Genomic DNA, 10,282 nt, shown 5'->3' on the forward strand with positions numbered 1-10,282 from the left:
TCTAATTGTGTTAGAAAAACTTTTATATTTCCTTTTCCTAGTTGCATTCAGATTACTGTTCTTCAGATTGTTGCAGTATAATCATAGAATCATTCAGGTTGGAAAAGACCTCTAAGCTCATCTAGTCCAATCTTTAACCTAGTATTAATACATCCACCAATAAACCATGCTACTAAGTTCTACATCTACAAGTTTCTCGAAGACCTCCAGGAATGGTGACTCAACTACTTCACTCAGAAACCTATTCCAATGTTGCACAACCCTTCCAGTAAAGAAATTTCTCCTAATATCCAACATAAACCTTCCCTGGCACAACTTAAGGCCATTTCCCCTCATCTTATCACTTGGTATATGTGAGAAGAGAGCGATCCCTATCTCCCTACAATCTCCTTTAAGGTAATTGCAAAGTACAATAAGATCTCCTCTGAGCTCCTCTTCTCCAGCCTAAACAACCCCAGCTCTCTCAGTGGATTCTCATATGACTTGTTCTCTAGACCTTTCACCAGCTTTGTTGCCCTTCCTTGGACATGCTCCGGCACCTCAATGCCCTTCTTGTAGTGAGGGGCCCAAAACAGAACACAGTTTTCCAGGTGCAGCCTCACCAGAACTGAATACAGGGGGAAAATCATTTCCCTAGTCCTGCTGACCATGCTGTTTCTGATACAATCCAGGATGCTATTGGCCTTCTTGGCCACCTGAGCTCACATTCAAATGGCTATTGACCAATACACCCATGTCCCTTTCCACTGGGCAGCTTTCCAGCCACTCTTCCCCCAGTCCTGTAGTGTTGCATGGGGTTGTTGTGCCCCAAGAGCAGGACCCAGCACTTAGCCTTGTTAAACCTCATACAGTTGGCCTCAGACCATTTATCTAACCTATCCACATCCTTCTGTAGAGCCTTCCCACCCTGTAGCAGACCAACATTTGTGTCTAATGTGCTGTCATCTTCAAACTTATGGAGGGTGCACTCAATTGAGTATATTATATTCATTAATAATTCAAACACATATTAATACTGTTTTTCCTGTATAGATAGAATAGAATGATTTTCCTAAACATGCTATGTTGTTGTTATTTGCTAAGGGAATTGGTAATCATCTCCCTCTACTGTTCCTTAAAATAACACTTTATCCCTGTTTTGTATGCATGTCAAATAGGTACATACGTTTGTGACTCTGCCTCTTAAAATACGGAGAAAAAGAACAAGCAAAGATTGTTTCAACACTATTCTAGGGGAAAAGGGAAAAAAAAAAGGACTAGATGCCACTTAAAAAAAAAAAAAAAGAAGCTTGTTTCAAACATGATATTCAACACTAAAAGCACTTTATAAAGCTTCTTATTGATACTTTAATATATGCTTGAAAACACAGAAAGGACTGAAATACTGATTGCTCAGCATGGAAAGATCAACATAAGACAATTTTCAAAACAGGGAAAGGAGACAAACACAAGCAAACGAGATAATCTCAGGATCCTCTTCTCCGGTTTTGAGCAGTTTCTATTCTGGAGCTGAAGATTTTTTTTCTGAAAAATGTTTGATTAAAAGCTGGGAAATTGCTTCTGAAGTAGTTCACTTCTAACTCAGATTATGTTCTAGTATGAAAGCATCTCATGAGAAACTTCTCTGTCTGGTTCTTTCTAGAACATCTAATAATATAGAAGCTATGCATTGGCTAAATTCTATTCTTGAATATGCACATGGCACTTACTGCATCACTGATTCTCTGTCCTTTAGTAAAAGCCTGTGTTTCTCGGTACTACCCGTTAAAATGATCCAGGTATTAGCATCCCTGGTAGCTGTAACTTCAACAGTTAAACTCTAAACAGAGGACAATTTAGGTCTTCAGATAATTTTATACACACCTTCCTTTTCTCTGCTTATTTTTAGAACTTTTCAGCTATACAGTGGAATGTGTATGTAAAGTGTTCTTTATACTACTTTATAAAATCAATCTAAACTTTTACATCCAGACCACATTTATTTTTCTTTTTGTTGTTGTAGTTTTGGAGGTTTTTGTTAGTTTGTTTTTCTTTTAATGTATAAAAATCCATGGAACCTGTAAGCTGTAAAGAAGAGAACTACTAGTAGATTATCCAACTTTTTTTCAGCAGCAGCTGTACTGGTTGGGGATATCATACTAGTGCCAAATAATCAAGGAAGATCATTTAAAATGACACAATATGAACAGGTCTGATTCTTTTCATAATCACAACAGTGAGAGTTGAGCTTAATGCCAATGAAACAGAGCTAGTTATATATAAAACCAAAGAAGACTCAGCATCTTGATTTTCAGCTGAAGGAAAGCAATTGAGAAAAGTTGTTTTGACTATTGCTTTCCTAGACAGTTTACAATGGTCTAAGTCAGAGGTGCACTACTGCAGTAGCAGATACAGAGTGATTTACATCAGTAGAGGAGCTGGCTCAAATCACTCTGCTAAACATTGTTAATTTTAATTGTTTTGCAGCTGTGCTTTTGCTCAGAAAACTGACATCAGCTATTTTCTAGCAGCAATGGCTGCTGCCCTTTACCATTTCCTGTGCCACTCAAGGCCAGTTGCACACAGTTCAAGGGAAAAACATTCAGGATCTAAAATTAATGCATTTCCCCAAAGACAGCAGAAACCTTTAAAATAATTTTCCCATAATAGAATACAGTGAAAAGAAAAAATAATTTACTCTTCAACATTCAGAATAAATCCTCTATATAGTGCATGAATCTGTAGAATTCTTCAATGATCCTCCTGGAGTCTGAGATATTTCTATGCCTACTACCTAGGCTAAGAGATGTCCACAAAAGCTGTCTCCAAGCTTCACTCCTAATGTGAATTAACTACAGGTGAGTTACTGTGATAAATCACAACTATTATTGATACTTATTTACTCAAAAATCATATGAAGAGTCTTTACTTCCTGTTGGTTTTATTGTTATTGATGATGGTGGATTATTTTGTCTGATTGTTTATTTGTTCTTTAAGTTACCGTAGAGGATTTAAAAATATATAGAGTTTGTGTGAAGTTAAACAGATGAAGGGATATCCCAGATATCCTCTCTCTCTCATATATAAATACTCCATAACCTGCAGAGCCACAATATGAAAAATTCCATTCCATTACCTCTGAAGGCTGCCTTGGCAAATAATAAAAAAACTCTCTTCTGTCCTGGTTTTGGCTAGGGTAGAGTTAATTTTCCTCCTAGTAGCTGGTATGGTGCTGTGTTTTGGATTTGGGATGAGAAGAGTGTTGTTACCACACTGATGTTTTAGTTGTTGCAGAGTAGTGCTTACACTAAGCAAAGGACTTTTTTTTCCTTGTCCTGCCATCAAGGATGTTGAGGGTACAGTGGGAGCTGGGAGGAGACAGAACCAGGACAGCTGACCCAGACTGACCAAAGAGATATCCCTTACTGTATGATTTCATGCTGAGCAATTAATATGAGCTGGCTGGCCGGGGTTAGGAGGACCACTGTTCAGGCATTGGTCAGCAGGTAGTAAGCAATTGCATTGTGCATCATTTGTGTTGTACACATTATTAGTAGTAGTACTATTATCATTGTTGTTATTATTTTCCTTACTATCCTAATAAGCTGTCTTTATCTCAACCCACAAGCTTTCACTTTTTTTGTTTTCTTCCTGATTCTTCCCACTGGGGAGTGGGGGAGTGTGAACGAACAGCTGTGTGGAGCTTAGCTGCCAGATGGGTTAAACCACATCTTCTTACATTTGAGTTATATAGAGAAAGCTGTGAGCTCTCTGTGTATCTCATTTGATATACTTGAACGTTCTTTTCTTGTACTATTCTTGCTGTATTTGTCTGGAAAGCCATAGGGTTGTTTTGCAGGCTATGTTTGCTACATGGCAGTTTATTCTGCAGTAGCATTTCTATTTCAGGATTTTGAACTCCTGCACTTTCAACATCAGCAACAATTACCTATTATTATTAGTTTGACTAGAGTACTCTTCATTCCTTAAAGCTATTTTCCTACTTTAAATGGTAATCTGCAGATAAGTAAACCCTGCTTTCTAGGGGATATGCAAATGTCATCTCCATTTTATAGCTCAGTAGACTGAGGATCAGAAATGTTAAAGAGGCACAAGGGCAAGACAAATAATATTGCAGCAGCTGAATTCCAAAATCCATAGTGTGGCAACTGCTACTCGAGACTCAGTGAAGGTCCTCATGCTTTGGCATACCATAGGCTATGGACCTCTCCTCTCCTCTCCTCTTTCCTAGAGTAGTAGCAAGTCATGTAACACTCCCCAGCATCTCATGAAAACCTGAGATAACAGCACTGGATGTGCATGCAGATATCTTACATGCATACATATAGTGTGTGCATAACTTATGATGTAAATATGCACCATTTAACAAGGGTTTGGCACCCATATACATCTGTTTTACACACAGCTATTTGCTTATTTCTAAAGCTTGTTTTCATGATATATATGCAATTTTAAAGCCAAGGTTTCAGCTCTGATCTCCCTTTAGTCAGTATAGATCACCCCCAGTGATGTCAAAGGACTTTAAATTCTCTAGCATCACCACCACTTTTCCAAGAGCTAATCCTACAGGATTATAACTCTAATGCAGCCTCAGGTCTCTTTTTCACCTTCATGCCAGAGACAGTGGGGTCAAGCTGACCTTGTCTTAGAGTGAGGAGCCCCAAAACAGGTAGAAGACCCCAGAATCCCATCCCATGTGAGTGAGATGCGATCTCATTATTAGAGTATGATGCAGGTCCCCTGAACTGTGAGTTTAGCTGGGAGTCACCAAGCTGAAGAGGTGTCACTAAGAGACCTCTTTTATAGATGCTTCATTCATGGGCACACTCCCTGCATGCCAGCTGGTAGCATGTTCTTTCCTTACTGAAATATCAGCACCTTAATTCTCACACACAGACAGGAAGTTTCAAAGTGAGGTCTGCTCACATGCTACCATCCAGGAAGGAAACTGCAGGCTCTTTGTTATAGAAAGATGTCCACAGTCCATGAACCATCACCTGCTATTACTGTAGAGCAATATCAGCACATAAGTCCATACTTCCAGACTAAATAGGTAGAGAGACTTAAATACCACTCTTACTTTTCTAGTGATCCCTTTATGTCAGAATTGAAATGATTTAGTGAAACTCTGTAGGAAAAAAAACGGTGTGCTGTTGCCTTATGTTTCTGTTCTTTGAACATATCTATGGCTTCACATTCCAATTCAGTTCCCTGGCACTGATATAAAGTTGCTTTGTTTAAATAAAAAAATATAAAATAAAAAATACAAAAGTACTCCAACTTCAGCAAAGTTGCACCAAAGAACATATGATATGCACGTGAAGCCCATCTGTGGAAACTTAGCAATACACATAACACTCTGACATGATTAAAACTGTGGCACAAATCTGATGGCTTATTAAAAAAGGCAATAGCTCTTAGCTCAAATTCAAAACTTTTTTTTTTTTTTTGAAAAGCTCTAACATGTAAATGCACATGCATATGCAGTTTGGATATCATTCTGTATGTGCAAGGTAAAGGATTGGTTTTGTATATATTCTTGGTAAATAGAGAATTATTCATTTGTCTTTGGCTAATTTCCCAAACACTTCATGGAAAGTCCTAAGCCTTTCTAGTGATCTAAGAGCAAATTGTACAGTTGATGAATACCATACGCTGCTGCAAGGTATACTAATTCACCTCACCTTGAAATCTATGGGCAATTTTTCTTGGGAAGGGACAGAAAAGTCCCTGATTTGTTTTGTTCTTCTGAACAATCTTTTTCTCAAATAAGATATTAAGCATCTCCCAAATAACTGCCCAAACATTTTCACAACTGCAGATTGTATTTTCTGTTACCTTGTTTTGTAAAATAGCAGAATGACTAATTAAGACAAGAGTGTTTTTTATTTGTTTGTTTTCTTTTTAATGACAAGCCTACCAGGAGCAGCATATAACAACGTGCCAGTTCTCTTTTTGATGGTGTTAAGTATATAGCACATACATTACTGACAGATTTGAAATTCTCTGTATAAATAATAAATTTACATTAATATAAACAAGTCTATTGCCTGTCTAATTTCAATGCATTATTGTTATGTAACAAGTTTCCATTAGAAAAGTGAGGCTTTCAGATACCACCTATAAAAATATCCAGAAAAATCCTATTACTATTAATACAAAAAATATAAAAATTCCTGCTAACAATGAGCTTGTGAGAAACAAAGTTGTGTTTTTGCCATAGAAGGTGTTTTTGCAGTGGAAAATTCCATTAACCTTACATATTCAGATTTGTTTGGTATAGCAGTGGGGAGTATGTTAAGGAGATAAGGAGAAGGTCCCACTGTCTCAAAATAGGATAGCTAAGAAAAACGGGATGAGCAGTATGAAATCAGTAAAAACAAAAATCATGGGCCCTCCAGTCATGAGAGAAGAAGGAGGAAAAAAAAAAAAAAGGAAAAGGAGAAATTAACGGTTGGTCAAATAAAATTGTACATATATGGTAGAGAAGTGCATCGAGTAGGTTGTGAACCTGTAGTACTCAGCCAATGAGGAAACAGGGGAGAAATCAGGTGTCAGGTGATAGGGAATATAAAGTTATGATAAATTTTTATTGTGTGCTCCTGCTTGCAGGACACCTGCCATTGCAAGTACAAATAAAATTGAAGATCCTGTCTGAAGAAAATTGAGTTTTTTTCCTCACAACCTCAAATTTTGCAATTTTAAATAAAATTATTTGTAATAAATAATTTTACAACTATATTCACATAACCACAATAATGAACCCTCCTCTACTTGAACGTGACACGTGCATTCATGTACCTGCCAGAAATCAAATCTTTAAACGGATCTATGAAAAAACAGGTAGAACAACAACTGTTGAAGTATATTGAAATAAAAGTAAATTTAAAACAAACAAAACAATACATAAATACTCTACTTTTCTCTTGTCTGTATTGTGTTATTTGTAGTCAGAGAAAAGGGAACTAAAAAGATTGTATGGCATTGTCTATTAGGTGCAAATGTATGAACATAAATAGATGTGCTTTCAGTTGTGTGAATTTCACATATTACTTAGCTCTTTTCAGAAGTAAAAATATTTTTTCCACATAGGCGACAAGATTCTATGGTGAAGGAAAAAATATTCTGTCAAAACTGTTCTAATTGCACACACAAAATTACTTCTGAGAGAGAATTTTTCCTGTCAAAACCCTGTCTTACATAAATATTACCTTCTCTTCCAAACATCTCTATGTACTCAGATGTAAAAATGTGGATTCAGCTAGCACTGATTGCTGCAATACACTGATCACTGTTCAAATGTAGAAGCCAAGAGCTGATAAAGGAGAGAGGATCACCCACTCATCTCCAACAGCTGCGTTTACAGCTCATTCTTATGGGGAAAAAAAAAAAAAGAAAAAAAAAAAAAGTCTTTCAGCTGCCCTGATGCACAGCCATTACTCAGCATGAGGAAGGACTTGGTTTATTTTCTATTCTTGTTCTCCAGGAATTACAACTCTTAAATGAATATGGGAACATGAATGAGCCAAGCTACAAGAAATTACAAACCTCAAAAAATGTTCACATGACAAGAAAATTTAATGTGTGTAAATATATATCTATACATGGATTTCTCTCAAAAATTATGTAATTATCATCTTTTCCCTTTTTGTAGAATGTAGAATGAAATGAAAGGAGCGAGTCTAAGGTGGACCATCATGATACAGTGTCCTGGTTTCAGCTAGGATAGAGCTAGTTGAAACCACACTACATGCACACTCCTGTCTGAGCCTAGCCAAACTACTTTAGGTTGCATCAAAAACTAACTTGTTTTGAGAGTCTCTCAAACCCAGTATAATTTAGTTTTGGACTGGTTTAGCTCTGGAAAATACCTCATGTGTTGTGTGTGTGAGTGTTTAAAAGGAAAGGACACCATTATAGTAGACAGTGTATAAACAAATCAAAATATTCTTGAGACAACTACCTCTCATATAAACGAATATATATTTCTTCTCTCTTTCTTTCAGCAAGATTAACTCAGCTCTATTATAATTTTGAGTAAGTTACAAAAAATTACAAAATTCAAGAAGGTTAATTCAGCTCAGTGATAGTTTTCGAACAATGACATGACAAAACAAAATATGACTGATTTTTCTTTTCCTGATGTAGGAAATTCAGGCTCACTTGGTCTTTCATGACTAAAATTCCAGGTCCTTGGTAAATCACCAAGAAAGTATCCCTTTTCACGATGGTGGTCCTGTTGTCTCAAGGGAAGAGAAGCTATTACAAGAGGTCACAGCTGAGTATTCAGCTGGAAAAGAATAAAAAGGCATATAATAAGGTGTTGACAATAAAAAGGTGTTGTCATGTTGCTGTAGCTGTGTTGATTTACTCATTCACCTTTATATCTTCTCTTCTTTCCAATGACAAGTAATCTGTGCTTCTCCTACAGTGAAAATGAATAGTGTTTTGCTTTTGTTTGTTCATTAGTTTGTTTTATTTAAATGGGCCTAGAACAGAACCTGATGAAAGCATTCCTGGTGCAAGTCCCAAGATGCATGCAAGATCAACAGATGCTTTCTAACAGCTGTGAAATATCTGTTTTGTCTTTGAGAATCACATTTATTGTGTCAAAAGAACAGATAAGAAGCAGATAATCATTTTACAGATATAAATAAAATGTAATTCTATTGAAAATAATATTGCTTTCTTTGATATCTATTACAAAATGTCATTTTGCCAATTGAAAACTTGTATCAGGTGCTTGCAAAATGAAAAAAACAAAAAAAAAAAAAAAACTTGTTCTTTCAATTGAGAAATTAATTAGTATATTATACAAATTAAAATAGCACATGGTGACGTATCTGTTGAGCAAACAGATCTGACACTGCTATCACTGGTGACAAGCTGGAACTGTAAAATGCATTGTAGCAGTCCGCTGTCTTGTCCATTAGCTGTGCTTTTTCCATACTATGTAACACATTAAACAAATTGTTCTGTTGATAAAAAATAGAAAAACAAAACAAAGATAAATAAATAAATAAACAAATATATGCTAAGAGGAGTATTCTACTTACTGGGCTTCCCAAGGCTCTCCAGAGGTAGTAAACATTTTGGCAATTTTTGAGCAGAGGACTGGGATCAGTAGCTCTTTGAAGCGGCAGCATTTATTCCAGGGCCATCTTTCAAGACTAACCAACTAATGTGGTAGAAATACTACTTTTAGTAGAACAATGTAAAAGCAAGTAGTGCGCAGCATGGTGGTTTTTTATTTTTATTTTTTTCCATGTTGCCAAGATGGCTAGGAACTCATTCCAAACACAATGTGAGGAAGAGAAGTAGGGGGTGAAGGGGAAAAGATATATATATGTATTTATTTTTTTCAGAGACACAGGTTCCTTTAATCCATTTAGAAAAAAAAAAATAGTTGTATTTGGTTTTGCGTTTGGAAATCTCCTGTTTAAATACTTGCCTAGCAGCAAGTGATTAATTTATCTCAAGCCAGAATAAACATTTCTCCAAAGCCAGACAGACTTTTCAAGCTTATACTTTATAAATTTATAGCTATTTTCTGACTGTATGTCTTCCACACATGCTAATTGATCAGAATGGAATAGATGAAAGAGATCTTAATTCTTGTTTGACTATGGAAGGAAATTTGTTATGTGCCTGTTGCCACTGCAACTAGTGAGAGCACTAAACATTTGGGTTGAATACTTGTTTAGCTTAAATTGTAGATAAAACTCCCATGTATCCACTAGGAGCGTCATTATATTCAAATAGACAGTGGCTTCCATGTCCATATCTTTGAGTTCCTGGAAAGTTGATAGGAAAAGACAGTTAGAGGCTTGAGGGACTTTCAGGGTTTTTAATGTGCTGCTTTCATTAAAAACAGACCATTTCAGTTTGTCCTTATATTCATGTGTTGGTTGAGATAAATATATTCTATAGCCGCTGTGACTGTCAGTAGGGATTATAATGTGGGGAAAAACATCCTTCTTAGGATTTATTTTCTTGCTCATTTTTCTATGATTCTCTGATTCTTGTGCTTGCCAACAGGAATGGATACTCTTATTTTTTTTTTCAGATATAACTTACAGTACCAAAATTACCAATATTCTAAATTATGATTAAGATACATATTTCCCCAACAAACTGGTAAATGTTCTAAGAGCAGGTTACAAACAAGTAAAGTTATTGCAACTCTGTTCGATAAACCATACTGTTCATATTTTAGGTACTACTGCCCCAGAACTATTTTAGTTCTTGCTCCATCAGTTGTCCCAGATTTTATGCCAGTATT

This window comes from Aythya ferina (assembly GCF_964211825.1).
Source record: "Aythya ferina genome assembly, chromosome: 2".
Taxonomy (NCBI): domain Eukaryota; kingdom Metazoa; phylum Chordata; class Aves; order Anseriformes; family Anatidae; genus Aythya; species Aythya ferina.